General features: G+C 40.5%; 1 protein-coding gene across 14 annotated transcripts in view; it reads left to right on the forward strand.

Annotated features, from left to right (window-relative positions):
• EPB41L2 (erythrocyte membrane protein band 4.1 like 2) overlaps window positions 1-27,915 on the forward strand; it is a 275,854-nt gene that overhangs the window by 46,667 nt on the left and 201,272 nt on the right. For 9 of the 14 annotated variants that reach the window (XM_082633264.1, XM_082633256.1, XM_082633250.1 and 6 more), the window contains exon 2: window positions 12,078-12,191. The exons of 4 other annotated variants lie outside the window; for them this stretch is intronic. The gene's annotated coding sequence lies outside the window, so the exon portion shown is untranslated. The remainder of the gene's footprint in view (window positions 1-12,077; window positions 12,192-27,915) is intronic. One more of the 14 variants, XM_082633259.1, reaches the window with a different exon arrangement.

Genomic DNA, 27,915 nt, shown 5'->3' on the forward strand with positions numbered 1-27,915 from the left:
ATTGGAAAGATAACCTACAGGGTGTGCCTCCTGTACTTACTAGCTTCAGGCAAGCCAGGTCTCTTTACCTACTAGACAGGTAAGATACTGCCTTTGAATTTTCAATTTGGATTCTTTGGTTTGCCTTCTAGTTTTCTTCCCAGTATAGTCTGTAGGATTTATTTGCTGGAAAAATTTAGTGTACCTTTGAAAAGGAGTTCTGAACTTGAACATATTTTAAATTAGTGTTAATATTGGACTCTGAAAAATGTGGTTGTCTTTTATTAAATCAAAGTAATGGGTGTGTGTAATTGAATCGAGTTTCCTTTGCTTATCATTTTTGTCTGTGTGGTTTCTGGACAGTTTCTGACACTGTACCCTTTTGGAGAGGTTACCTTTGCGTCATGATTGGAACTTGTTTGAGGTTGTAGGTCATTCTGGGGAGACAGGAAATGTTCCCTGGAAAATACTGGGCTGATTTTCTTTTTCAGTTTGTGAATTATGAGCTCGGTTCACCAGATTGCATTTTGGCATTTGACTCTCCCAGGGCAGAGTAGTGTCCAGCGTTATTTTGTGAGTAACTGCAGATGCCTTTTTGCCATTTGGGTCAGTTTGTTTGTTTGTTTGTTTGTTTTGGATTTGTTTATTTATAAATGATCTGTGAAATTTTAAGCCAAATGGGATACAAAGGAATTCGTGGTTTTCAAAGGTTCTTCTTTTATTTTGCATTCAAAAGGCAATTTTGCCTTTATTTTTAGAAGTTAAATATGTTACAGCTGTTGAGTAATTTACCACCGCTTGCTGTCACCTCCGCTGAAATAATTGAAGGAGAAAAATATAGATTTATTTTGTATGCCTGAATATTAAGCTGAGACAAACTTCATCTTTGCGGCTTTGTGTGATCCTTAAGACTGTAGAAAAACCCGAGATTCAAAAAGAAGATATGAGGTTTTTGGTTTTTTTTTTAATCAAAAGGCAGATGTACCTACTTTGACTACTTATTTGAAACATGACAAGTTGAGAATAGTGAGAAGCCAAGGACAATTAAGCTCGGGAAATGGCTTCACATGTTGCCTATTGCATCCCGGATGATTTGGATAAAACAGAAACAGCTGTGATGCCAAATGCCCTGTAAATTTTAACTGCCGGTGTATAGCGTGGGGTTAGCAGTTCATGAGCTGACTTAATACAGAGCTTTGCCCACAGGTCTTCTGGTGACTTTTCAGCTTTCTTCCCAAAAATGCAAGGTATTTGGGACCATTTCATATTGCTAAATGAAAAATGGTGTGTATTTGGCTCCATAAAGCAAGTAGCCTTGAGAGATGGGCCTGCCTAGAAATTGACTACATTTTTGTGGGAGAACGGGTGAAAAGGGCAGTTTCCTGTGTTGCTGCCAAAAGGTCTGAACAATTTGTAGTAGCTTGTGGCTGGAAAACAACTTCTGTGAGGCAAAAACAGCAACTGCAAACTGGTTCTGGGTATGTGTGAGAAAATGCTCTTCTTTCCTACTTGATTGTTGGGCTTTACAGAAATTTTATATAGTGAATTTTAAAACTCAACTGCTTCAAGTGGTGTTTTGGTTGACTTGGGTAAGAACCTGGGGAAATATATTTGGAGGTAACCCAAGTGGTGCATAGTGTGGTACTTAAAAAAGGGCAGCATTTATACTTTGCTTTTACTGTAACCATGGGCTTGGAGGGTAATCTGTTTTTCTCCTGCCTTAAAAAGTGCAGGTAAATCTTGGCATCTAAGGCGTGTGTTTTTACAGGAATGGATTTTTTTTTTTTTTTTTTTTTTTTTTTTGGCGGTACGCGGGCCTCTCACTGTTGTGGCCTCTCCCGTTGCGGAGCGCAGGCCCAGCGGCCGTGGCTCACGGGCCCAGCTGCTCCGCGGCATGTGGGATCCTCCCGGACCGGGGCACGAACCCGTGTCCCCTGCATCGGCAGGCGACTCTCAACCACTGCGCCACCAGGGAAGCCCAGGAATGGATTTTTTTAGTTAACTTATTAGGCGTGTGTTTTCTTAGTTCACTTGGGTGGTGTGTTCCATTTTGTATTAGAAGTATGTTTATAAAACATATGTGAAACTACTGGTAATTACCACTTAATGGTACTGACGGTGTGCCGGGCACCATGCTCATGTCCTTATATTGGCTATGTCATTTATTTCTCTGGAGAGGGAAAAAGCTTAGGATAAGTGTCAGGTAACTAGAAAATGGTTGAAAGCGGCCAGGATTTGGAGTCTGGTCTGTGCGTTACTAATTATATCAGAATAGTTACTATTTCAGATACTCATTTTGTAGAATTAAAATCTGTTAAAGACTTTTTTTTTTGGTAGAATGGGCTTGGATATGTGGAATAAAGATAGACTTGGTTTGATTTAGTTTTAATGTTTTCACTAAGCTCTCTTTCAGTTGCAGCTTTCACCAGATCTGAGGATCTGTATACTTATTGTTGCCTAAATTGTTTCTTAATAACTTAAATCCAAAATAAACAAACAAACTGACCCAAATGGCAAAAAGGCATCTGCAGTTACTCACAAAACAACTTGTTGTTGCCTTATTGTTGCTCCAGACTTTACTTTTTTGGCCATAATTTTGACCTCCCTCTTCTCTTGGGGATATCTATTAGCTTTTCATTAAACTACAGACAATAGATGATTAAGGTATCACCCTTTTTTTTTTTTTTTTTGCGGTACGCGGGCCTCTCACTGTTGTGGCCTCTCCCGTTGCGGAGCACAGGCTCCGGACGCCCAGGCTCAGCGGCCATGGCTCACGGTCCCAGCCGCTCCGCGGCATGTGGGATCCTCCCAGACCGGGGCACAAACCCGTGTCCCCTGCATTGTCAGGCGGGCTCTCAACCGGTGCGCCACCAGGGAAGCCCAAGGTGTCACCCTTTTCTTAACATTTTGCCCTGTTCATCAACATCAGTGTCTTCTTTATTTAGTAAATAGGCTGGTGCTCATAATCTAGCACAGTGATTCTCAACTGGGATGGGGATGGATAGGTGATTTTTGTCCTGTAGGGAACATTTGGCAATGTCTGGAGACATTTTTGATTGCCATGACTTGAGGATGCGCTACTAGCATTTCTGTGTAGAGGCCAGGAATGCTGCTAAACATCCTACAATGCACAGGACAGCTCTTCAGACAACAAAGAATTATCTGGCCAAAATGTCAAAGAGTGCAGAGGTTGAAATACCCTGACCTAGCTAACATAGGACACAGACCAAATCTTATTAGAAACTGTTTCTGTTTTTGTGAGATTTTTAAAAAAAAATATTTAATTAATTAATTTATTTTTGGCTGCGTTGGGTCTTCTTTGCTGTGCATGGGCTTCTCATTGCGGTAGCTTCTCTTGTTGCAGAGCACGAGTTTCAGTAGTTGTGGCTCACGGGGTCTAGAGTGCAGGCTCAGTAGCTGTGGTGCATGGGCTTAGTTGCTCTGCGGCAGGCATGTGGGCTCTTCCCGGACCAGGGCTCGAACCCACGTTCCCTGCATTGGCAGGCGGCTTCTTAACCACTGTGCACCCAGGGAAGTCCTCTAAGATTTTTAAAAAAATAAAAGAACAGCTCTGTTAATTTGGCAAGTTTTTATTCTCTATTCTAGAGGTGGCGGATGAGGGTATCCATCTGTCTGCTCACCTAGCCCTAAGCCAAATGACACAAGTTGACCTTGCACTGGATTCTATCTTCTAGCTGCTCCTTACCTTCATCCCCTACCCTGACCTAGATGAGGTCACACCTTCAACTGTTATCTGCCATTATCTTAGCCAGGATTAGTTGACTACCTCATAAGAATGCTACATGAAATACCTTAGCTTGGGGTGGGAGAAAAGCAAAAGAATGGAAGGAATACCCACTGCAGTTTTGACTGGGATGAAGGTCGTAGTGTGCCTCTCACCGTTATATTGAGTTCAGAGGATACAATTGTGAGTGATCTTCATAGGCCCACACATACCGACAGTGCCAACTGTTGACTAGCTTTTGTAAACTGAGAACAAATAGAATGGATGAATGGAATTTTCCGATAATCTGAAAAAGAAGAAATCTCTAGGTCCAATAACTATCGCATAGCTGCCATATTGGTAGGGAAATTGACTTTTGCATTTTGTCTTGTGAATTCTTGGGCCTAACCTTTGTGATTTTGATTAAATGTAACAAGTTGCAAGGAGCAACCTGTACTGGTATCTTGATGTCTTTGCAAGTACTTGGGAGGCTGTACCTCCTTTCTTTGTAACTTCATCCTTCAGAGATGGATTTTACCATCATTCTCTGCGCGTCTGCTTTTTTGCAGGTTGCTTTAAGTAGGTATTTCTCAGAGTGAATTGTAATCATTGGCTTCCTCTCCTGCAGCCCTTACTAGGTTATGTGTCCTAGCACAGTGCTCGGTATATAGTGGCCATTCCCTACACATGGAGTGGATGAACGGAGGAGGAGGGGGAGGGAGGAGTAAGAGGAGGAAGAAACACCTGAGGAATCTTAAAACTCAGTAACAGAAGACAGTTGGTAGAGCTTTGGAAACTCAGGGTGCCAGAAAGGAGCCTAAGTAAGTGAAGGGTAGGAATTGTTATGTTAACATGACCTTATTGGTGTTGCTTGTGCTGTGCACTTTTGTTTTTTTTTTTAAATGTTAGCAGTCTGGCTGACTGAGGCGGGAAGGCTAGCCCGTGGCCTCGGCCATATCTGCAGGTCTAAGTGGTGTTCATGTCTTTTACCTGAGGTTCCTCTAAGCTAAATTACCCTCTTGCTCTGAAGGACATATAGCCTTTGCATGTTCTCAAATCTACCTATTTTCTGGCATATGTGATTTCAGTCTGGATTTCTCAACTGAGTAGTCAGGTCGTGTATGGCCCCTCTCCAGCAAGAACTGAGATAGATAGATAGATAGATAGATAGATAGATAGATATTGGCTGCGTTGGGTCTTCATTGCTGTGTGCAGGCTTTCTCTAGTTGCAGTGAGCAGGGGCTACTCTTCGTTACGGTGCGCGGGCTTCTCATTGCAGTGGCTTCTCTTGTCGTGGATCACGGGCTCTAGGTGCGTGGGTTTCAGTAGTTATGGCACACGGGTTCAGTAGTTGTGGCTCGTGGGCTCTAGAGCACAGGCTCAGTTGTGGCGCACGGGCTTAGTTGCTCTGCGGCACGTGGGATCTTCCCAGAGCAGGGATCAAACCTGTGTCCCCTGCATTGGCAGGCAGATTCTTAACCACTGTGCCACCAGGGAAGTCTCAAGAACTGAGTTTTAAAGTGATAGAAGTAACACTTGAAACCCTGCAGTGATTTCCCTGTGGCAGCTCTCTTACAGCACATTGAATTCTGGTCTTGACCTTTTATTGTCTCCTTGGGCAAATTTGCTAACTTAGCTTTCACTTCTCCTGGCCCTTGAATTTCAAGAGACACAGCTTTATTTTGCTCTGGGGTTTATTATGTGCCTGAGTGCCACTGTTAGTGGCCTGGGTTAGAATAAACAGCAACTCTGTAATGCACCTGTTTTGTTTTTCTGTTGAATTACATAAAAACATTTATTAGACATTTTGATTCAAAATAGAGATAATTATGGGAAAAGCTGTTTCTTTCAGCAAAAGGCCCACTAGCCAGGCACCAGTGCTTATCACTGTGGCCACGCCGTTGGACTTGTCCCTTGTAAATTGAACATGCCTGATTGCACAGGTGTTTGCATGGCTGAACAAATTATATTTGGACAATGAACTGTTATGCCTGACAGTGATTAGAGAGGCAGGGCAGAGTTGCACATGGACTACTTTGGTAAGAGAATTGAGAGAATATTACCAAACATTTTTGTAAAATAAGAGAAAACCAAGACTTTTTCTTTTCTTCTTTAATGGTTAAATGCCCTTAAACTTGTTAATATTGGAAGTCAGCCTTGTACTGGGCAGATTTTTTAAGAAAAAGAATGGCTAGTAACTTTTTTGTTTCTTTACTTATAACATTGACTTTGTTGAACACTCTCTGGTTTTCTTTATTGGAGGACAGCTGTAGTTAGATTGTGGCTGAGATCATAGGAAGATCCAGTATCCAGTGTCATATTTTTTGTCTGTCATTTTTTTTGCTTTATGTATAAGTGTGAAATCTATGTTCAGGAGAGTGGCGGTGTGGGTTGACTAGGGAACTGTCGTAGGATATATCTGGAGATCTCTACGAGTCCTGTTAAAGTTCGTGACCACGAATTTGAATGGAGAAAAGTTATCATCACATGTTTTTTGTTTGGCGGCATGGGTGCAAGGCTGAAGTAAGGCTGGAGTTAGGTGGAGCCACAGAGCACACAGATGTGCTGGAGGACAGCGGGGCTGGGAGCTGAGGATCTAGTGGTGGCCCCTGGAATCCAAGCTGCGGAAGTAGGGTAGTGAAGACAGGGCAGCGGGAAGGTGGTGGAGGCACAGGCTGCTCAGGGCCAAAGTAGTTGGGGGTGGTGGTTCAGGAAGCAGGGCGGAAGGGGATCAGAGGTTGGGACGAACGAAAATGAGGTAATGGTAGGATTATATATAGGTCTGGGGCAGGATTTCCCAAGAAATCATTTTAGAAGGTCGTGACTGGCATTTAGAAAATGAATAAACAGCATGAGAGTTGGGGCTTTATCTAGCCTACACAGAATTCTACCTGAATTGAAAAAAGAAGCCTTCCCCTTTGGGAAAAGTTTTCCATCAGCAATTATCGTACCTTGGATCCACCTCCCTGGCTGGAGTGGAGCTCTGCCACTGCATGAATCTTCCCCTTGGGAGAAGAAAGAGAAAGGGGAGTGGAAGGAAAGAGGTGCCCCTTTTTCCGCTGAGGCAGCCCGCTGGCAGGGAGAAGGCTCACTGGGGAGAGGGGCTGGGGCTGGATTTGGCACAGACTGCCTGGGCTTAGGCTTTAGGCCTGATCAGAGCGACCATTTGAAAACTGTGTTTCCACTAAAACTGGGTGTGTTTACCGTGTATTTGTGAACTGGGTTGGGATGTAAATGTTTTACTCTGGGTCACAAAAAATTGAAAGCTAGTGTTTGGGAATCGTGGCAATGGGTAACTGAGGGTGCGGAGGGCAGGATCACGGGGTTCGCTTTTAAAGTAGGAACCAATGCGCACGCGTGCGCGCATGCACACACACCCACACCCACACCCCTCTGCTCTGTGCCTTAGAGAAAGGAGTAGGTAGGAGTATGGGTAATAAAAACGATTTCGATTTGGGATTCAGCCCCCATCTCCCCTAGTAGAGACTACACGTGGTCGGGTGGTAGAGAAAAGTATGACCCAGGTATCGGTTGACCTTCTGGCTCAACACTGGGTCTGTGGAGCTTCCCTGTCAGACTGAGGGAAATAGATTGGAAAAAAGTCGGCGTGTGGATCATCGCCAAGATTCTGTACTTCTGTAAAAGCTGGGGGGTGAGGAGAGGGGGCTTTTGATGTGCTCTGGGTCATAGGGAGAGAGCTTTCTGCAACTTAGAGTTATGGTGACCATATAACACGTAATCAGCCGTAGAAAATTGAAAATTAATTTTTAGAGGGTTGTGAGGGGAAAAAACTCAGTGAAAGATCAAGTAGACAGTCGTGGGAATTGTGAGATACAAGTTCTGGCTTCTTCTTCTGCTGTCCTGATGATTTTTAAAAAATAAATTAGCATTAGCATCCCAGTGTGATCTTGGCTTTGCCTTTAGAAATGTGAAACAGACAAACACATCTGGATGTTCCTGGTCCATTTCCCATTGCTTTTTTTTTTTTTTTTTTTTGCAGTACGCGGGCCTCTCACTGTTGTGGCCTCTCCCGTTGTGGAGCACAGGCTCCGGACGCGCAGGCTCGGCGGCCATGGCTCACGGGCCCAGTCACTCTGGGGCATGTGGGATCTTCCCAGACTGGGGCACGAACCCGTGTCCCCTGCATCGCTAGGCAGACTCTCAACCACTGCGCCTTCAGGGAAGCCCTCCCATTGCTTTGAGTAGTAAAATCTTGACAGTAAATTGTAAGGCCTTGTGTGGCTTTCTAGACTGAACTCGGGAGGTGGAGAGTTTCGTTTCCCTTCGTACTGGACCATGTTGGTCAGGTGTTGGCAGTGGGAAGCAGGTGGCCACAGTTCCGTGGCTCTTAAAAAAGGGATCAGGGCACTGTGGAGTGGGGAGTTAGGTGGTTTGGGCGGAGGCCCAGTTTCCCGTGGATCTTTATCCCCAGTTTCCAAGAGTTGCCATGCCAACCCCTGGTCAGGTACCCGATCTCTGGGTGGGCCCCTGGCTGGAGCAGTGGTGGGATCAGGATTCTTCATCGGGCTGTCTAGTATGAATGAAGGATGGCAGAAAGGGTCATCCCCCGCTCATTCTTCTGGGGAGCAAATGTGTTTTAGTTGAAACTCCTTATGTGTGTTTTCCTTAGAAGTGTTAAAATTTGCAGTTAAGTTTTCAAGTACTTTCAGGTGTGTTATAGATTAATTGGACCTTCTTAAGCAGGCTTGGGGAATTAATATTCCTTTTAATGACTGTTTCTGGGGGAGAAAAATAATAATAGCTAACATTTACTTAGAGTTTACTTTATGTCAGAAACCGTCATTCTATATTATTTTATCTTACCTACAGATAGCCAAGAATTAGGTTTTCTTAGCTTCATTTTACAGAATAAGGATTGAGGCTCTCGTCTCCAGCTTCCCTTGTGTCATCCTCCTCTCATCCCCCCACTGTGCTCACTCTGTCCCCAGGCAAGTCCTCACTTCATCTTGGGTTGGCGTGCATGTATGTTTTTTTTCCCCCCAAGGCAATGACTCAAAATCTGGCCTATCATGAGTCAGGGGTTGCCTATAGACAGGCGTGCAGAATTAGTCCTTCTCAGGCCTGCTGGATGTTAAGTAACGGTTTAGAGCTGCTGAAGTTTGACCTTCAAGGATGGTGCTGGTTGTATCTGCTGTGCTCTACGAAATGTTTAAAGCTGAAAAGTTGTAAATGCTGGATTCCTAAGCCGAGTACAGTCAAGTGTGACTGTGAGGTTTCTTGGGCCAGGAAAGACTGTTTTTATGTTAAATAGCATTGGGTGGCCTAAGCTGCATTCCAGAGACAGTTCAGAGCCATGGCTGGTAATGACATCACCTCCACAGGTGCCAAATCATTCTTTTTTTTTTTTTTTTAATATAGCCTGCCCATGCCTTTTTTTTTTTTTTTTTTTTTTTTTTTTTTAAGGACGTTTAAGTACTGCTGTGAGGTTTTGTTGCAAAATAAGTATGAAATCCAATTCTGGGTGTGTGTGTGGAAGTAGGGAGATGAAAATACAGTGCTTTTGGAAGACCACGCACTTCCAGAAATTCCAGTTTTAGGTTACTTGCGTTCAATCACTCCCAAGAGATTTTTATGGGGAAGGGTGGGGACAGCGGAGGGGATTCATACTAGTTGAGAAAAGTAGTTGTGGAAAAACAAAGTTGAGGGGCTTTCCCCCTAATCCAAGACGGGCCTGTAATGTTTCCAAGAGAACTCTGATATCCCGTGTATTTCATAGAGGCTGAAGAGCTCTGATTCCAAATGTCAAGCTTGGATGCAAGGGATTGAATCTTTTTCATGATAAATGTATGTGTTTGTTGAATAAAACTTGGAATACAGAGAAACAAATAATAAAAGCCAGCCTTATTCCCACTTTCAGACATAATCACTCAATATTATATTGTTTTTATTATTTATAACCATACATTCTGTGGTTTAAATACTTCAGTAAATGCATATTTGTATACGTTTCACAAAGTAGGGCTCATACTATATGTTTGGTTTTGCCATGCCAAGTAGTTTTTTTAGAATGTAGAACTTTAGAACTATGAGGTACTTTAAGAGGTAATGAATCCTCCCTGTCTTTATTTTATAGATGAGAAAATTTAGTAAAGTGAAGTGAAATGACTTGCTCTTAATTCCCATGACTTTCAGAGCTGGCATTAGAACTGGTTCCACCTAGCCCAGTATACTTTTAACTATCCCATTCTGCCTATTTAACTGGTGAAAATTTGTGAAGTATTATCCTCTAGGATAAATTAGAAAGCATTGCCCCAGAGAATTTATTGAATCCATCTCATATAACTTTGAGTCTGAAAAAAAGTGAAACATTGAGACTACCCAAACACACCTGTGTAGTTAACTTAATTTGCCCCAAGTGATTTGGAGAAGTTTAGAAACCATTATGAGATGGCTGGATTGCTGCTATTTTAGGATTATTTGATGTGAACCTGAAAGGAGTGAAGTTTGAAAATGTATGTTTTACACTAAGCATAAGTGTCTTTGAAGTGTTTCTTTTCTGCCATGTTAAAACAATAAATGTCTTCAAACTTTTTAGTGGTTTTGCCAAACTGTTAGTTATCATCTCCTATGCCAAATTTCTTCTACTCTGGAATTATATTTGCCTTATTTTGCTGAATTCCTGTAGGAGTTCTTAGCTGTATAATTCCTTTGGCAGTTGCTCACACAAGTCTTAACGGCATTTCTTCAACTGTTATCTTGAAATGCGGGCACGTTATGAATGTTAACCTTCCACGGGGTTGTGTGAATGAGCAGTCTGGACTCAGCTCAAGGCCAAGGACGTTGTCTTGTCATTTTCCTTCTTTCCTTCTACTTCTCTCCGCTCCGCTTTGTCTCATCTCCGTAGTACTAGCAGGGCACCTTGTAGGCTCACCCTATTATTACTATAACTTGTTAAAAGGGTTCTGAACACATTTAAGGCAAATTAGGGAACATGGCCTCCTCTCTCCTCTCTGCGAGTTGATAGTCCTGCTGGTAATGCGGATTTCAGGAATATCTCTGCAGAAAAAGCAAGTCTAGCATGATTTGCACATTGCTTTGGTCGGTGGGTATTTAGATGTCCTTTTTGAGGCAGTTGTTATGGATTCAGACAATATACTGGCACACACAGCCTCAGACTCACTGTCACCTGTGTTTGACCTTAGTTAATCTAGAAGAAACCATATAAAACAGCTGACGGGAGGGCTCCTGGAGGGCTGTCTGAAAAGTAGGTGATGGAGAATCCTGTTTTTGTTTTTCTTGGAAGAATTCCTCTACAAGAAGTCTTCAGCATATTAAATTCTGCATCTTGAAGACTTAGGATTTTGTACATTTCTTGACTTTCTGTATTGAGAGAAGAATTGAAGTTGCGATGAGGGGAATGAAGAAACTTACTGTTGAAAATCTCAGGAGTTAGGGAGTGGGGAAGAAAGGAAATAATTGCTGGGATATGTTTGTAGTTGGGGGAAGACGGAAAGGGAGTAAGAATGGAAAGAGATGGAGAAATAAGGATGAAAAGCCAAATATTAGGGTGGGGACAAAATCTGAATGTCATTTGGCAAAGTTGATTATACTTTTGGGTTTTTTCCAGAAGTTTTTCAAATGATTGGGGTGGGTGGGGAAATTCCACTAGAGATGACAGCTTAAGTGTTGGAGGAATATAATGGAAATATCCTGAGTGACTAAAGTAGGAAGAAACAGAATTAAGAAAATTCTGTTTCTTTCTTTTTTTCTGGCATTGCTCTGCGTTTCTTATGATGCTGTGCTTAATTTATTCCAAAAAGTTTGTTCAGTGTAGTATAAAGAATCTCCTTTTTGATCAACTCCTTTTTTTCCTGTCTCTAAGCTGCTTGCCTTAGAAAAGGTGTGGAGGCCTCCCCATCACCCAACTTGCTCACTGTGGAGAAGTGTTAGGACATAGAACATGGGATGCAAAAGGAGACCAATTCTAGGAGCTGGCAGCACAGGGCAGCACCCACATCACTCAGGGACCAAGTACACTTGTATGATGTGTGTGCATGCACAAGTGTGTTCTTTTTCCTTAAAGAAGTCTCGTGTTGCTAGAGTGTGATCTTATTTCTCTTGCGAAGTCTTTTTAAATTCATTATATTTAAGTAATAATGGCTCTGCATACTTTCCAGCTCTTTGGAATTATTTTCTACCTGTTTCTGTTTGGTTCAGTGAAAAGAGTAAAATAATTTGGGAATCAATTTTACGATTGGAAAAGGAACACTACCTCCTAAAGATATTTATGTTTACCATTGGGTTCTAGTATCAGTCGTATTATTTCCTGACCCGGGGCTGGGCCGCTTCTGACATAAGCGTTAGGAACTGAATTGTGTCAGCACTGCTACTTAAGGCGTTTATCTTAATCCAGGCGTCCTTGGATCGTGCCAGCGAGCAAGGTGGTAGCAGTGATCGCAGAGCTGGGCTACACGTGTGAGTTCCGAGGAGCTCCGGTGATTACCCAGTGAATCCATTCCTGGTAAATGTGAGTCGGTGTTTTTCTTTAGATGCTCTGTTTTGAACACATGAGAGGCAGTGGTATTTAAGTTATTTACAGTGTCATTCTCCTAAGACGGAATGAATATCCCTGAATTCTATCTCACAGGGCCCTGTTATGCAGCAGAGGTAAGTAGAGGATGACTACCAGTGAGGCACCAGCCGCAGAGCTGGTTGAGATACGGTCGAGATTTTGGTATTTGGGTTGGTTGGCTTTTCTGGAAGATAAGCTTATATTGTGTTTATATACGTATGTCCTAAAAGTTCTTTGTGACTGTTACACAATATATTTAAGTGTTCCAGAAGAATAAAATAGTGCGTTTCTTGTCTTAAGGCTTCGGTCTGATAGCCACGGCTGCTGCTTTCTTGCGCAGGTACCCCTTCACTTTTTCCTTGTTCCTGCTTTCTGCCCTCATTTTCTGTGCCACCTTGAGCGGTGAAAGGAAGATCTTCCATACTTCCATCTGATAAATACTTTGCATGAAGGAGAGATTATGACAATGCCTGTAGTTTTAATAATAAAAAAAAAAGGTAGCCATTAGTCTACTTTTTTTTTTTTTTTTTTTTTTTTTTTTTACTGTTTTTAAGCCTGTGGGGAATTGGAAGCTCCACAGTACGAGGTGCATTGGGGAAAGAAAAACCAAGAGGAAAGTGTGTTTTGGAAAAATGAGCTGCATTTGAGAAAACGCTGAGGGGCAAATTCATTCAGAAACATGAGCTCATCACCTGGTTGATATAATAAGTTCATGCAAATGAGAAATACCTGGCCAGGAGGTTAGGTTGCTGCCTTTTCTTACAATATTCTTTAAAAAAAAAAATCCCTCAGTCACTTAGCTCAGTTTAGAATTTCTTAGATTCTTTGGTGTTTGTGATACAAAGGATTGGCTACATTATTTTTTCAGGCACCTCCCAGACCTAAACTTACGTGATTCAGGAGGACTGTATATCCCAAAACATATTATCATAGGACTTATTTCAGAGCCATTTCTATTTTCTTCTTGCTTCTCTTAGAATTCAGTACCTTTTTGAAGATAACAACCTTTTAGGTCAGTCTTAACCCATGAGAACCCATGAGCAGGTGAAGATAGTAAGTCCTACACTCCTCACATTTTCCTTGTATGAATCTTAAAAGATGGCATGAGATTTCTCATTATAAATGTGCCAAAATAGTGTTTATTCCATTAGAGTATCATTTAGTTTAATATTAGGCTTACTTTATTGAATCATTAAGGTGATTATCTTGGTTAATAGAAAAATAAGATGATGATGCCTGGAATTGTTTGGAAAAATAGGTGCCCTCAGTTTCTGTTTTTAAAGGTGTTTTCTGATACCCTCATTTCTTTCTACCCAAATGGACTAAGCATAGCTTTGTACAAAGTGGTGTGTCTTTTGCTCTGGGGGATACAGAGATGATGAGTAAGACAGACTTGTTAAGTATGGTGGGTAAGATGTGGGCATAGGTCCAGTACTGTAGAAAAGTGCTGAGCTCTGGAAGCGGGGAAGGGAGTGCTATGGGCATCTGGAGGAGAGAAGGATGGCAGGGAAGTCTTTGGCAAGGCCATAGGCTGGTAACTGGATTTTGCCTGATGGTGGTGGTGATGGGCATGCTTCTCAGTTTGCTCACTTCTGAGAAGAGTCTGGAGGAGTGAGCCTGGAGACTCTTGGCTTTTCCCCCCTCAACAATAGAAATCATCATGGATAGTACCGAGCAGAAAAGCTAGAAAGGAGGGTCTGGCCAGGGCCTGCATGTCAGGTGGAAGACTTTGGGTTTTTTTCCTGCAGCTACTGAGGTTTTCCAAACAGGTGAATGATGTGATCAGAACTGGAGTTTAGGAAGATTAGGTGGGTAGCCCTATTCAGAGTAGGGCTAACAAATTTATGAGAAAAAATTTACCTTTTGGTAATTTATTTACTGGTTTTACTTACTTTAATCAGAGTCTACTGTTTGTAATTATAACTGTGTTTTTTTCCTACAGTACAAAAATCATCAAACTGTTTTTTAGGGCATTCTCCACTGAAGATAACTAAGTACATACACTTCAGATAAAAGTGAGGAACCTTCTCCACCAAATATATTTAGTTATTTATTTTGTAATTAATCCTGACTCTTGGCATTCTCTTGCTGGTTTTTTTTTTTTTTTTTTTCTGAAGGCACTTCTTAAGCCCTTCTCATAACAGTGTTTTGAAGACATTACTTGATGGAGTGGGTATATCCTGATTTCCTCTCTACCTCCATTTTATTAAGCATTTAGTTCCATTTCAGTATGCTATTTTAGGACATTTCTTGTCCCATTTTTGACAGTAGTTTGTCTTTAATCCTTGTGAACATTATTTGATGTTGTTAGTCTTGAAATTCAAAGTAAAGGTATCTTGGAAAGAAAGAAGAATCTCATAGCTAATAAGTGAAAGAGTTGGAATCAAAACTCACGTCTGCCCGTTACTGAATCATTTTATACTGAGTCATTTTACATCTACAAGTCTCAATTTCCTTATCTGTAAAATGGAGGCATTGACAGTACATTTCTAATACAGTGTCTTTGGGAAGTTAAGTGAAATGATAAGTGTGCTGGCATAGCTTGTTTATAAGCCATCTTTTAAACAAAATGAATTATAGATGCACAGTGTTTATGAATCTAACATCGTTGATTCAACTGATAAGTAATTTTATATTTCGAATTTTAAAGTTATTTTTCTTTTCAGATTTACAATTTGCAATTACCCAACTTTTAAAACCTTAAGCACTCTTTTACTTTTCGGTACTATAATGAGTGAAACTTGTATTCTCAATAGTTTCTTTTAATTCTTCTCCACAGACTGTCATTCTACACGTTCAGCTCTGTTTTGTGTTAATTTTTACTGCCTTTCCCCCATGAAATACAATAGTCCTGTAGTGTCCTAGTGGAAACATTGTTCTCTTTGTTTGGGCTAAAGAAGTGCCTTTGTCATTCCTTTGAGACATTCTGCAGATGCCATTTTGCAGTTCTGAAAAATAATGTCGCTGTCCTCCTTGCGCTGTGTTAAATTGTGTGTGTGTATGGCTTGGTATTTTAATGAAGTTGTAGTGAAAACTTGACAGTGATACTTGTCATATGATGATAAAACAAAGAAAGGTTCTTTCCTGATTGAATGTAGATACGCGTTCCCTGTCTCTATAGTGCTGTGTGGTCTGAAAGTAGATCCGTCCTGCACTCAGATGTTTGACGCTTTTTGACTAACTTCATAGGAAACTGTAAAAACAACTTCTTCTGACATGGACTGCTTTTTAAAGATCTCTTAATTTATATGTTCTGAATAGCATTTTAAGTGGCAAGTACACAGTCTAATTTGCTAAGTGGCTTTAATCCTTGTAGTAAGAAGTGGGGCAAAAATCTTTTAGGGAAATTACCCTGATAAAATCCAGGAAATTCCTTTCATTCTTTTAAATCCAGTTAAAATCTAACTTTAAAAAAAGGCCTCTGATGTAACAGTGTCTGAAAGCATGTGCTTCTTAGAGTAATTTCTTGTAGATAGTGCCACGCTCAAGGAAGAATAGCCTGAATGTACCTCTGTGTTTTAGGTAAATCTATACCACATGGACGTGACCAGTTTATTATAACTTTGCTGGGACTTAGTCATCCTGTTTTGCACTGCTTTAAAAGTGCTAAAGCAGGAGTATAGAAATAAAGGGAGAAAGCTTCATATTTTTTATTTTAATGGACTTTAATCTATTAAGATATTTCTTAATTATAATAATATATGTTCAGTGGAGAAAACTTGGTAATATGGAAAAATACAAATAAAGCAAAATTTCCCATTGCTCACATTCAGAAAGAACCATTGTTACTGTTTTGGCTGAGCATTTCCAGTGTTTTATCTGTGAATTTACACATGGGGTAAAATCAGAGCATTATCCTTTTTTTTTTTTAAACGATTCTTTAAAAAATTTTTAATTTTATTTATTTATTTTTGGCTGCGTTGGGTCTTTGTTGCTGCACGTGGGCTTTCTCTAGTTGCAGTGAGCAGGGGCTACTCTTCGTTGCAGTGCGCAGGCTTCTCATTGCGGTGACTTCTCTTGTTGTGGAACACAGTTGCTGACCACAGGCTCTAGGCGCATGGGCTTCAGTAGTTGTGGCTTGTGGGCTCTAGAGCGCAGGCTCAGTAGTTGTGGCACACGGGCTTAGTTGCTCCGTGGCATGTGGGATCTTCCCAGACCAGGGCTCGAACCCATGTCCCCTGCATTGGCAGGCAGATGTTTAATCACTGCGCCACCAGAGGAGCCCCAACATTATCTTTTTAAACCTGCTTATTTTCCCTTGGAAAAATACAGTGAATGTATCTCTAAACTCTTTTTTTTTTTAAATTGTGAAGTATAGTTGATGTACAATATTGTTAATTGCAAGTGTACAGCAAAGTAATTCGGTTATACGTATGTATATATCTGTATTCTTTTAAAAATTCTTTTCCATTATAGTTTATTACAGGATATAGAAGATTGTTCTCTGCACTATCCAGTAAATCCTCGTTGTTTTTCTATTTTATATATGATAGTGTGCATCTGTTGATCCCATACTCCCAACTTATTCCTCCCTCCCTTCCCCTTTGGTAACTGTAAGTTTTTTTTCTGTGTCTGTAAATTCTTTTTTATTAAATGTAAATTTATTTATTATGGCTGCATTGGGTCTTCATTGTTGCACGCGGGCTTCCTCTAGTTGCAGTGAGCAGGGGCTACTCTTTGTTGCAGTGCGCAGGCTTCTCATTGTGGTGGCTTCTCTTGTCGTGGAGCATGGGCTCTAGGTGTGCGGGCTTCAGTAGTTGTGGCTCGCTGGCTCTAGAGCGTAGGCTCAGTAGTTGTGGCACAGGGGCTTAGTTGCTCTGCAGCATGTGAGATCTTCCCGGACCAGAGATTGAACCCCCTGTCCCTTGCATTGGCAGGCGGATTTTTTTTTTTTTTTTTTAAACATCTTTATTGGAGTATAATTGCTCTACAGTGGTGTGTTAGTTTCTGCTTTATATTAAAGTGAATCAGCTATACATATACATATATCCCCATATCTCCTCCCTCTTGTGTCTCCCTCCCACCCTCCCTATCCCATCCCTTCAGGTGGTCAGAAAGCACCGAGCTGATCTCCCTGTGCTATGCGGCTGCTTCCCACTAGCTATCTATTTTATGTTTGGTAGTGTATATATGTCCATGCCACTCTCTCACATTGTTCCAGCTTACCCTTCCCCCTCCCCGTGTCTTCAAGTCCATTCTCTACGTTGGCACGCGGATTCTTAACCATTGTGCCGCCAGGGAAGTCCTGTAAATTCTTAAGGTAGTAGTACTTAGTTTTGGAAATGTTACTCCATAGGGCATTCATGCGTTAGATGGACTCACTTGAAAGTTCTCAGTTAGTAGAAAGTCCGTGCATTTTTTGCCTAAAGATATACGAGTCAGAAAAGGATAGGCTAATCATTTTGGATGTGTTCTAGGATCATAAAAGCATAATAAGTCTATATTAGAACTGTTAAGAAGCCTTTGAAACAAGTAAAGATCCGATCACATAAGCCCTGGCTTGTCCTGGACAGCTGGCTCACTGATTTCCAACAAGAGCTGATTCTGCTGTGGCCCGACTCCTGTCGTCTGGGGCAGAGGTACACAGGGATTACAGTGTGTGTATATGTCTAGCCATCAGCTGGGCTTGTTTTAGACAGTGATACCAAGCCCTGTGTCATCCCATTCCATCTGTTTCTTTTAAAAATAAATATACAATTGGTACAGGACAGATCCTGTTACAATAAAGTCCACGGCAGAAATAAACTTTCTTTACATGGGTATTCCTATATAATTAAAGGTTGAGGTGGGAGGAAACCCTCCCCCTGCTATTGGTGGATACTCAGACCAGTCCTTCTCCAGAAGACAAGAAGAACCTCAAGCCTGGTTCTTATTACTCTAGGATCCAATGGGAAGAATATTTACTTTTGATATTAAGATGGTAAGAGAGCAGAAACAAATTTCCTTGTTATAACTGTGCTGTTTTGTTTGTTCATTCAACATTTATTGAATTAGATGTTCTCATATATATAGTTAACATGGAATTACAGGGGATAAGGGGAAGAGATAAAAAGGGATTCAGGAGGAGGATATGAGATACCTGAATTATGGCTGAACCCAAATGGCTTGAATAGACCTAGGCAAATTCTTTATAGAGCGTGGCTGACTATGGTGGGAGGAAAAGATCAGGGAGATGGTGACAAAGGGGGAAGTTAGGTGTGGCAGCTCAGTTGATTACTTAGGAGTGCTACATGTCACCCTTTTTGTCTAATATATATGTATGTACACACACATTTCTATACATGTAAGTATAATGTATATTTGTGTGTATATCACCTTACATAGGTCAGCTGCAGGTACAGTCCTGCCCTCCCCAAGCACAGTCCATACAGAGTCCTCTTGACCTGCTGCATCTAGTTGCAGTGACTTGTCTCACAGAACGCGGTGTACTGGTGATGTTTATTCCTCTAGCTTCATTTCCATCTAGATCGTTTGTCAGTGATCAGCTGCATTGTTCAGATTTCCCCCTGGACAGTGATCTGCCCTGCCCTGTCCCATAGCCGTAAGTATTGCTCTGGGCATAGCTCGTCCTTGAAGTGTGATTCCTGATCAGATCTTACTGCCCCTTGTTCTGTCCCCTGGGAAGAGTGCCTTCCTCAGTCACATAGACCTCAGGGCCGTCTTGGAGGAGGGGCTGCATTACTCTTAGCCCATTTGAGTCCGACTTGGCCATTCTTGGCATCCTGCTTTCTCTGCCAGTAGGTATGGCTGGAGAGGTAGCCACTCCCTGCTGGGCTGGTTTGCCATGTACCAGACTTCTCTTTCAGAGCCTTGTGATTTGTGAGAGTGTGTGTGTACCATAAACTCACAAATAACTTGATCCCCATCCACACCCCCAAAGTTTTATTCTGAGTGTTCTGTGGTTTAAAAATCAGCAACAGAGCTATTGTTAGGTTTGGTCACAAACTGCCTGTTTTTAACCTTATACCTGGAAGCTTGGGTTGGATTTTTTTTTTCTTTTTTTCTTCAAGTGTAGACAGGGGAAGTGGACAGTCTAGACAGAGGAGAGTCAGCATTAATGAGGACACGGAAGCATTTCATGTTGAGGAGGCTGGTATAGCTGGAGTTCAGGGTGTGTGTGAGAGGGCATGGGAAGCAGAAGACGAGCTGCAGATCTGGATTGGAGCCAGTCGGTGCTGAACCCAGGAAGTTATACTGAGGAGTTTGGTCTCCGTACTCCCTGCAGAGCCACTGGAAGCCTTTCAAAAATTTTCATTGCTATTATTTTTTTGAAGTAAGAGACATAATTATAAATATCTGTGTTTTAGAAACATTACACGCCAGGTTTTCTGAAGAATTACCAGATTTCCCTGGGTATTTGTGCTGGTGATTTTTACCCTCAGTTAAAGGTGTCTGCCCAAGGAAGCCTCCTTTCATATTTCTTTTATTTATGGCTTCTAGGTGACACTTCCAACTCCAGTAAGCACTTGTGTATTTCTGTTCAGTAAAATCTGGTGCTATGATTTGGGTGGTATTTATTGTACAAGTGACTAGGATCACACATTTATTTAACTTAATTTTAATAGTAAATCTCATTGTTACTAGTTCAGTACCTTGTTTTTACTACACAATAATAATCTGAAGCTTGGCAATACTGATTGAAGGAGGTGTCTTTGGTATTTGTTGCTCTTTATTATGAGGCAAATTTGTGCCCAGTCTTACTGTGCACCAGGCTGGGCGTTCAAAGATGAGGAAGAAGACTGCGTTGCCGTTAAGTTCTCAGTAAGGCAAACTGATACCAAGAATTCAAAAATGGTCATTTCAGCAGTAGAAATACCTATAGAGAAAAGGACAACAAAGTGAGCCTGGATGAAGAGAGAGGAAAGGATCAGGAGTGACGCCTGTACTGAGTTTATTTTTTTCTTTTACTGGGGTTTTTGTTTGTACTACTTAATGAATATGATTCATCCATCCATTCATTCATTCATCAAATGTTCTTTTGGCTACCTTACAATATTCCAAGTATTGTATTGGGCTCTGAGGGATACGGTTGTAAGATTGCAGTCTTTGCCCCTAGGAATCTGACTGTTCACATGGAGAGGCAGCCAGTCAGTAGCAGAGAGAAGCATTCTGGGGACTGGGAATTGCCCCGCAAAACTGGATAAATAAAATTTTCATAATCATTTTGCTTAATAATTAATAAAATCATACCATGTATCAAGTATGTGAGAGGGAGAATCCATTTGTAAATTACCTTCTTAATAGTTGTTCAAGAAACATTTGTTGAATGAATGAATGTATCTTGTGTAAGAATAGGTTTTTACAAATTGGTATTAATACAAAAGAACATTTGCATCATTTGCTACTGGCTATCCCTTCAGGGACGGGATACTTTTTTTTTTTTTCCCCAATTGAAATTTCCAGGAAGTATAACTGTCCTGGGGTTTCTTTCCAAGCATTTTTCTGAAGGCAATGGGTGGGTGTATGTTTAGATCCAAGAGAAACAAATTATAACCATGATGTGAACTTTTCACAGTCTTAGAATAAAAGCTTGAAAAAATATTTTTATGCTTCTCTCTTGCAAATGCTAAATATCCTTTTCTAAAGAGGAGTAAAACAAAGATAACACGTTAAGCATATTAGGTCTTCATATTGTTCCCACCTCCCCTAGTAATTAGCACGACCCCTCAAAATGTTCATTGATAATTTTTGGCCGTAATTTCAAATCTTTAAATTTGGTAGAAAGAAGTACATACATGGTGAAGTTCAAATAACATTAGACATTGATGTTTTAAAGCATGTAGGCATTTTCAGAGTCAAAGAACAAAAATATTACTATAGCATTAGATTTATGAAGACAAGCAAAATAAAATGTGGGTACCCAATAGTAAGAGCTTTCTATTATACAAAAGATAAATTAGACACGTCAAAAGTCTCTTAGCTTAAATTTATTAAATATGAATGTAATTGGGAAGAGGTAAAGGCTTTGTAAACTGTAAAGCCCCTGTGAGTGCATATTTGGTGTAACAGATTAAATTCCCCCCCCACCCCCCCGCCATATGACTACCAGCATGGTTTGTGTAGGTGTGGAAGAAGACAGCCATGGAAGTGCACGTTCTACTAGGTGAGCTAATAGAAAGGGAAAGGGGAAATAAGGGTAGGAAAGGAGTACCACAGCCTTAAAATGCACATACTTTAGGTTCAAAGCTGCTGGTGTTTCCACATCATGGACTTTGAGCCAAGATTATCCAGTTTAGTAACAAAAATTTACATGTATAATTAGGTTTTAAGCACCTTCAGGACATTTACTTATACCCTAACATAGTATATGGACGACAGTTATTTATAGTGTTATGAATTCTTTTTCTAGACTTTTTTACCCCCTTAATCTTATAGTAAACAGAGCACCTCATTTCTGCTGTCTAGGGCCATCTCTTTCGTTGATTTGCCATCACAATTCATTCTGTACAAATCACACTTTGCTTCTTCATGCCATTTCTCTTGTTCCCAGTCCTTGTATTTAAAGTAGATTTTTTTTGTACACAGCGTAGAACTGGGTCTTCCTTTTACCCACTCTGACAATCTGTCTTTTTTTTTTTTTTTTTTGCGGTATGCGGGCCTCTCACTGTTGTGGCCTCTCCCATTGCGGAGCACAGGCTCCGGACGCGCAGGCTCAGCGGCCATGGCTCACGGGCCTAGCCGCTCCGCGGCATGTGGGATCTTCCCAGACCGGGGCACGAACCCACATCCCCTGCATCTGCAGGCGGACTCTCAACCACTGCGCCACCAGGGAAGCCCAATCTGTCTTTTAATTGGTGCATTTAGGCCATTTACATTTCATCTAATTGCTGGTGTTGTTGTCGGGTACCATTTTGCTCTTTGTTTTCTGTTTGTCCCATCTGTTCTTTCTTTTTCTTTTCCTGCTTCCCTCTGGATTGAGTATTTTTCTTCGAGTCCATTTTATCTTCACTGTTGACTTATTCCTTTATACCTCTTTGTTTGTTAACTAATTTAAATTAACTCATTAATTTGTCTTCAAACCCTCTGTTCCTCCTTTGTTAACTATTTCAGTGAATGACATTGCTGCCTAATTAATTGCTCTTTCTTTATCTCTTTCTTGACTCCCCTGTGTTGCCAAATTCTTATCATTCTACCAATTGAATATTTCTTGAATTTATCCATTCCTTCCACTAACACCTTCTCTATTCAGATACTATAACCTGCACAAAGCTGAGATCTCTCATGGTCCAGTTTTTTTTTTTTTTTTTTTATAAATTTATTTATTTATTTTTGGCTGTGTTGGATCTTCGTGGACTGTGCGCGGGCTTTCTCTAGTTGTGGAGAGCGGGGGCTACTCTTTTATTTTATTTTTTTTGCAGTACGCGGGCCTCTCACTGTCGTGGCCTCTCCCGTTGCGGAGCACGGGCTCCGGACGCTCAGGCTCAGCGGCCATGGCTTACGGTACCAGCCGTTCCGCGGCACGTGGGGTCTTCCTGGACCGGGGCACGAATCTGTGTCCCCTGCATCGGCAGGCAGACTCTCAACTACTGCACCACCAGGGAAGCCTGGGGGCTACTCTTCATTGCAGTGTACGGGCTTCTCATTGCAGTGGCTTCTCCTGTTGCGGAGCATGGGCTCTAGGCACGTGGGCTTCAGTAGTTGTGGCACACGGGCTCAGTACTTGTGGCTTGCAGGCTTTAGAGCGCAGGCTCAGTACTTGTGTTGCACGGCTTAGTTGCTCCGTGGCACATGAGATCTTCCTGGACCAGGGCCCGAACCCGTGTCCCCTGCATTGGCAGGTGGATTCTTAACCACTGCACCACCAGGGAAGCCCTCATAGTCCAGTTTTAACTTTGGTAGCCAAAGAAGCACAGGTCTCAACATTGACAAAGAATTGACAAACCACTTACATTTTTACTCTGGTCTCTTGAAAAACCAAAAAGTGGTTCCATTATAACAGCAAAACTTAAAAATTCTCTTCATCACTTTATGAATTTTTCTGATTCTTCCTCATCACAGTTTAGAAACAGCCCTCATACTCCATCCCTTCAACCACTCTCCTCCCAAACAATAAACACCAACTCTCTCAGTTACAGTTTGAGTCTCTCCTGTGTTCTTTATGGATCTATTCTTTTCTCTAGTAATTGAGCCCATCCCACAGTAAATCAGTCAAGTTGCTTTCAGAATTGAAATTACAATGGCAGAATTCTCTTTGGGGGAGAGGGAGCAGAGACTGTGGCTACCCATTTGTTAATATTCTATTTTTTAAACATTAATACAGCTATCATTTCTTGTCTGGATAAATATGTAATGTTCTGTCTGGCCTTCGTGGGCTTTTTTTTCCCCCCTCTAGTTTAAAAAAATTTTTGTTCTTCGTGTTATAGTCGGAATAGTAGTTTTAAAGTCCTTTCAGTTTTCTGCTTAAAATCCTTTCATGGTGCCACTTTGCTTTTCAGAAGAGGCTCAAACTTTGTGACGTAGCTTTTACCTTATGAGGTTCTTGCTGTTCTAGATTTTAACTTACTAATTGGGTTTCCCTGCTCATATGTCAGGTTTTCTCTCATGTCTAGACTTATGTGCATGTTGCCAGCAATATTCTACTCTCAGGTCTTAATTTAGAAATAGCTTCGTCTGGGTATCTTTCCTTCTATGGTTCTTCCTTCCACTGGGCCCTCTCCTCCCTGTTAGGTATACCTCCCCCCTCTCCTATTGACTTTACTTTGCCTTTCTCCCTCATCAGGTTATAAGCTCCACAAAGGCAGTTATCACATCTGTGTTCACAATTGTTTGACAATCAATGGGCTCTTAATTATTTGCTGAATGAATGAATAATTTCTGAATAATCTGATACTGGGTTTCCTATCTTTTCTTTCTTAGCACTTATCTTGCCCTGTTGAGCTGGTTTGTAGCCAATGTTCCTTAGGTAGATTAATCTGATATAGTGAGACTTCCTTCTGAATATTTCCTCATGAAACACACGTAGGTGATGCTGTATCTGCTTGAGTAGGTAGATTCCATCTACCATGTTTGGTTGTTATAGTTCCTTGAACTCCATTCTTGTTATGCAGACTTTTATTTAGTTTTAGCCCTTTTGGATGCTCTGCCAGTCAAAAAGTACTTTTTTTTTTTTTTTTTTTTTTTTTTTTTTAGGAAATCCTAGCTCTTAAGATGCTTTTTCCTCTATTATTGTATTACCAAAACTTTCAAGAATAGTCACTTGTTTGGAACTAAGGTAAAAGATTAATAATAGTAACAAATGCTAGAAGTAGGGTTATTCTCTCCCAAATCATCAAATCTTCCTTTTTTTTTTTTTTTTTTTTTTTGCGGTACGCGGGCCTCTCACTGCTGTGGCCTCTCCCGTTGCGGAGCACAGGCTCTGGACGCGCAGGCTCAGCGGCCATGGCTCACGAGCCTAGCCCCTCCGTGGCATGTGGGATCTTCCCGGACCGGGGCACGAACCCGTGTCCCCTGCATCGGCAGGCGGACTCTCAACCACTGCGCTACCTGGGAAGCCCATCATCATCTCTTTGATTTTTGGAATCCTCTCCAGGAACTTAGATATCACATCATCACTTCAAACTCAGTGTCCCTAAAAGTTCCAAAATCTTGAAACTTCCCGTCTTTTGAGCTGGAAAGCTTGGCATTATTTTTTAGTTGTGCCTCTTCTTTATCTACTGTCTATTTAGACATCAATGCCTATGGATTTTTTCCTCTGAAACTTTAAAAATATCAGTCCTTAATTCATATTGCTACTGCTGCTTCCACACAAGTGTGTTTTTCTCTTAGCTTTATTGAGGTATAATTGACAAAATTGTAATATATTGAAAGTGTACAACATGATGATTTGATGTATGTATACATTGTGAAATGATTCCTAAAATCAAAGTAATGCATCCGTCACTTCACAGTTATGTTTTTTTGGCGAGAGAATACCTAAGACCCACTGTCTTAGCAAATTTCAAGTATACAACACACTATTATTAACTGTAGTCATCATGGTGTACACTAGCTTCTCAGAACTTATTCATAAGTGAAAGTTTGTACCCTGTGACCAACTTCTCCCTGTTTCCCTCACCTTCATGAACCTTTTTATGTAGCTTTCCATTTAGATTGTCCGTGCTTCTACTATCTCTCCTTTCCAATCCAGGGCCCCCAAATTTATCTTCAAGCAGCATTTAGTGGTTATCCTGCTTGGCCGCAGCCAAACATTCAGGGGATTGGAACCCGTGGACACTGCAAGTGGGAATGTCAGATAGTGCAGCCATTTTGGAAGCCAGTCTGGTAGTTCCTCAAAAACCTTAACACAGAGCTATCATTTAACCTTGCTATTCTACTCCTAGGTATATGCCCAAGAGAAGTGAAATCATATGTCCACACAAAAAGTTGTACCATGAATGTTCACAACAGCATTATTCATAATAACCCCAAATTAGAAACAATACAAGTGCCCATAAATTAATGAATGAATAAACAGAAATGTGGTCTAGCCATAAAATGTAATATTATTTGGGCATACAAAGGAATGAAGTACTGATACATTCCACAACTTGGATGAATCTTGAAAATAGTATGCCAAGAGAAAGAAGCCAGATATAAAAGGCTGTATATGATATGATTCCATTTATGTGAAATGTCTAGAATACTGAAGTCTATAGAGACAGAAAATAGATTAGTGGTTGCCTGGGGCTGAGAGTACAAGGTTTCTTTCTTTCTTTTTTTTTTTAAAAAGTGATTAAATTGATATAACAAATTCACCATTTTGAAGTATACAAAGCAGTGGTTTTTATTATATTCAGAATGTTGTGCAACCATCGCTACTATCTCAGAATATTTTCATCCCCCCAAAAGAGACCCTGTATCCCTTAAAGCAATCACACCTCATTCCCCCCTCCTCTTCTGAAACTGCTGTACCATTTTAGATTCCCGCTAGCAGCAATTAATGAGGGTTCTAATTTCTTCAAATCCTCATCAACACTTGTTATTTTCTTTCTTTTGTTTTTTTCAATAGCCGTTTTAGTGGATTTGAGGAGATAATCTCCATGTGGTCTTAGTTCCATTTTCTTTTTCTTTTAAAAAATTTATTTTATTGAAGTATAGTTGATTGACAATGTTGTATTTATTTCTGCTGTACAGCAAACTGATTAAGTTATACATATATATACTTTTTCATATTCTTTTCCATTATGGTTTATTATAAGATATTGAATATAGTTCCCTGTGTTATACAGTAGGACCTTGTTCTTAGTTCCATTTTCTAATGACTAATGATGTTAAGCGTCTTTTCCTATAGTGATTGGCCATTTGTATATGTTCTTTGGAGAAATGTCCTTTGGAGTAATGTTTATTCAAGTCCTTTGCCCATCTTTTAGTTGGGTTGTTTGTCATTTTGTTGCTGAGGTGTAAGAGTGCTTTATATATTCTGCATACTAGATACCCTAGTTGAACAGATGGTTTACATATATTTTCTCCCATTTTGTGGATTGTCTTTTCATTTTCTTGATAGTGTCCTCTGACTCACACATTTTTAATTTTGATGAAGTCTAATTCACCTATTTTTTTCTTTTGTTGCTTGTTTTTTAGGCATCATATTTAAGAATGTGTTGCCAAATTCAAAGTCATGAAAATGTACACCTCTCTTTCTTTAAAGAGTTTTATAATTTTAGCTCCTACATTTTAAGTCTTCGGTTCATTTTGAGTTAAATTTTGTATATGGTGTGGGGTAGGGGTTCACAGTCATTCTTTTACATTTGGATATCCAGTTGTCTTAGTACCATTTGTTGGAAAGACTGTTCTTTCCCCACTGAATGGGCTTGGCATCCTTGTCAAAATCAGTTGGCTATAGATATGTGGGTTTATTTCTGGACTGTCAATTCTGTTCAATGACTGGTATCTAGCCTTATGCCTGTACCATATTGTTTTGATTACTCTAGCTTTGTAGTAAGTTTTGAAATCAGGAAGCGTGAATCCTCTCACTTTTTTCTTCTGTTTCAGGATTAGTTTGGCTATCTGGACTCTTGCAATTCCATATGAATTTTTGGATTAGCCTGTTCATTTCTGCAAAAAAAAAGGGCAGTTGGAATTTTGATAGGGATTACATTGAATCTGTCAGTCAATTTGGGGATTATTACCATCTTAACAATATTAAGTCTTTGAATCCATAAACATGGATTTATTTACATCTTTGATTTCTTTGAACAATGTTATGTAGTTTTCAGTGTACAAGTTTTATGCTTCCTTGGCTAAATTTACCCCTATGTACTTTATTCTTTTTGATGCTAAGTGGAGTTATTATTTTTGGATTTTATTGCTTATGTATAGAAATATGACTGAGTTTTTGCATATTGATCTTATATCCTGAAACTTTTCTGAACTACTCTGTTGGCTTTTTAAAATAGATTCTTTAGGATTTTTTATTTATATAGTCATGTCATCTGCAAATAGAGATAGTTTATGTCTCCCTTTCCTATTTGGATGCTTTTTATTTTTCTTGCCTAGTTGCCCTGACTTGAACTTTAAAGTACAAAATTGTATAGAATGATGAGAGGTGGTGAGAGGGGACATCTTGTCTTGTTCCTGATCTTAGGGGGAAAGCTTTCAGTCTTCACCATTTACTATTATGTTAGCTGTGGGGTTTTTTTTAGATAACCTTTGTCATGTTGAGGAAGTTTCCTTCAATTTTTATTATTTCTATTTGTTTTTA

The sequence above is a fragment of the Mesoplodon mirus genome, assembly GCF_964341445.2.
Source record: "Mesoplodon mirus genome assembly, chromosome: 10".
Taxonomy (NCBI): Eukaryota; Metazoa; Chordata; class Mammalia; order Artiodactyla; family Ziphiidae; genus Mesoplodon; species Mesoplodon mirus.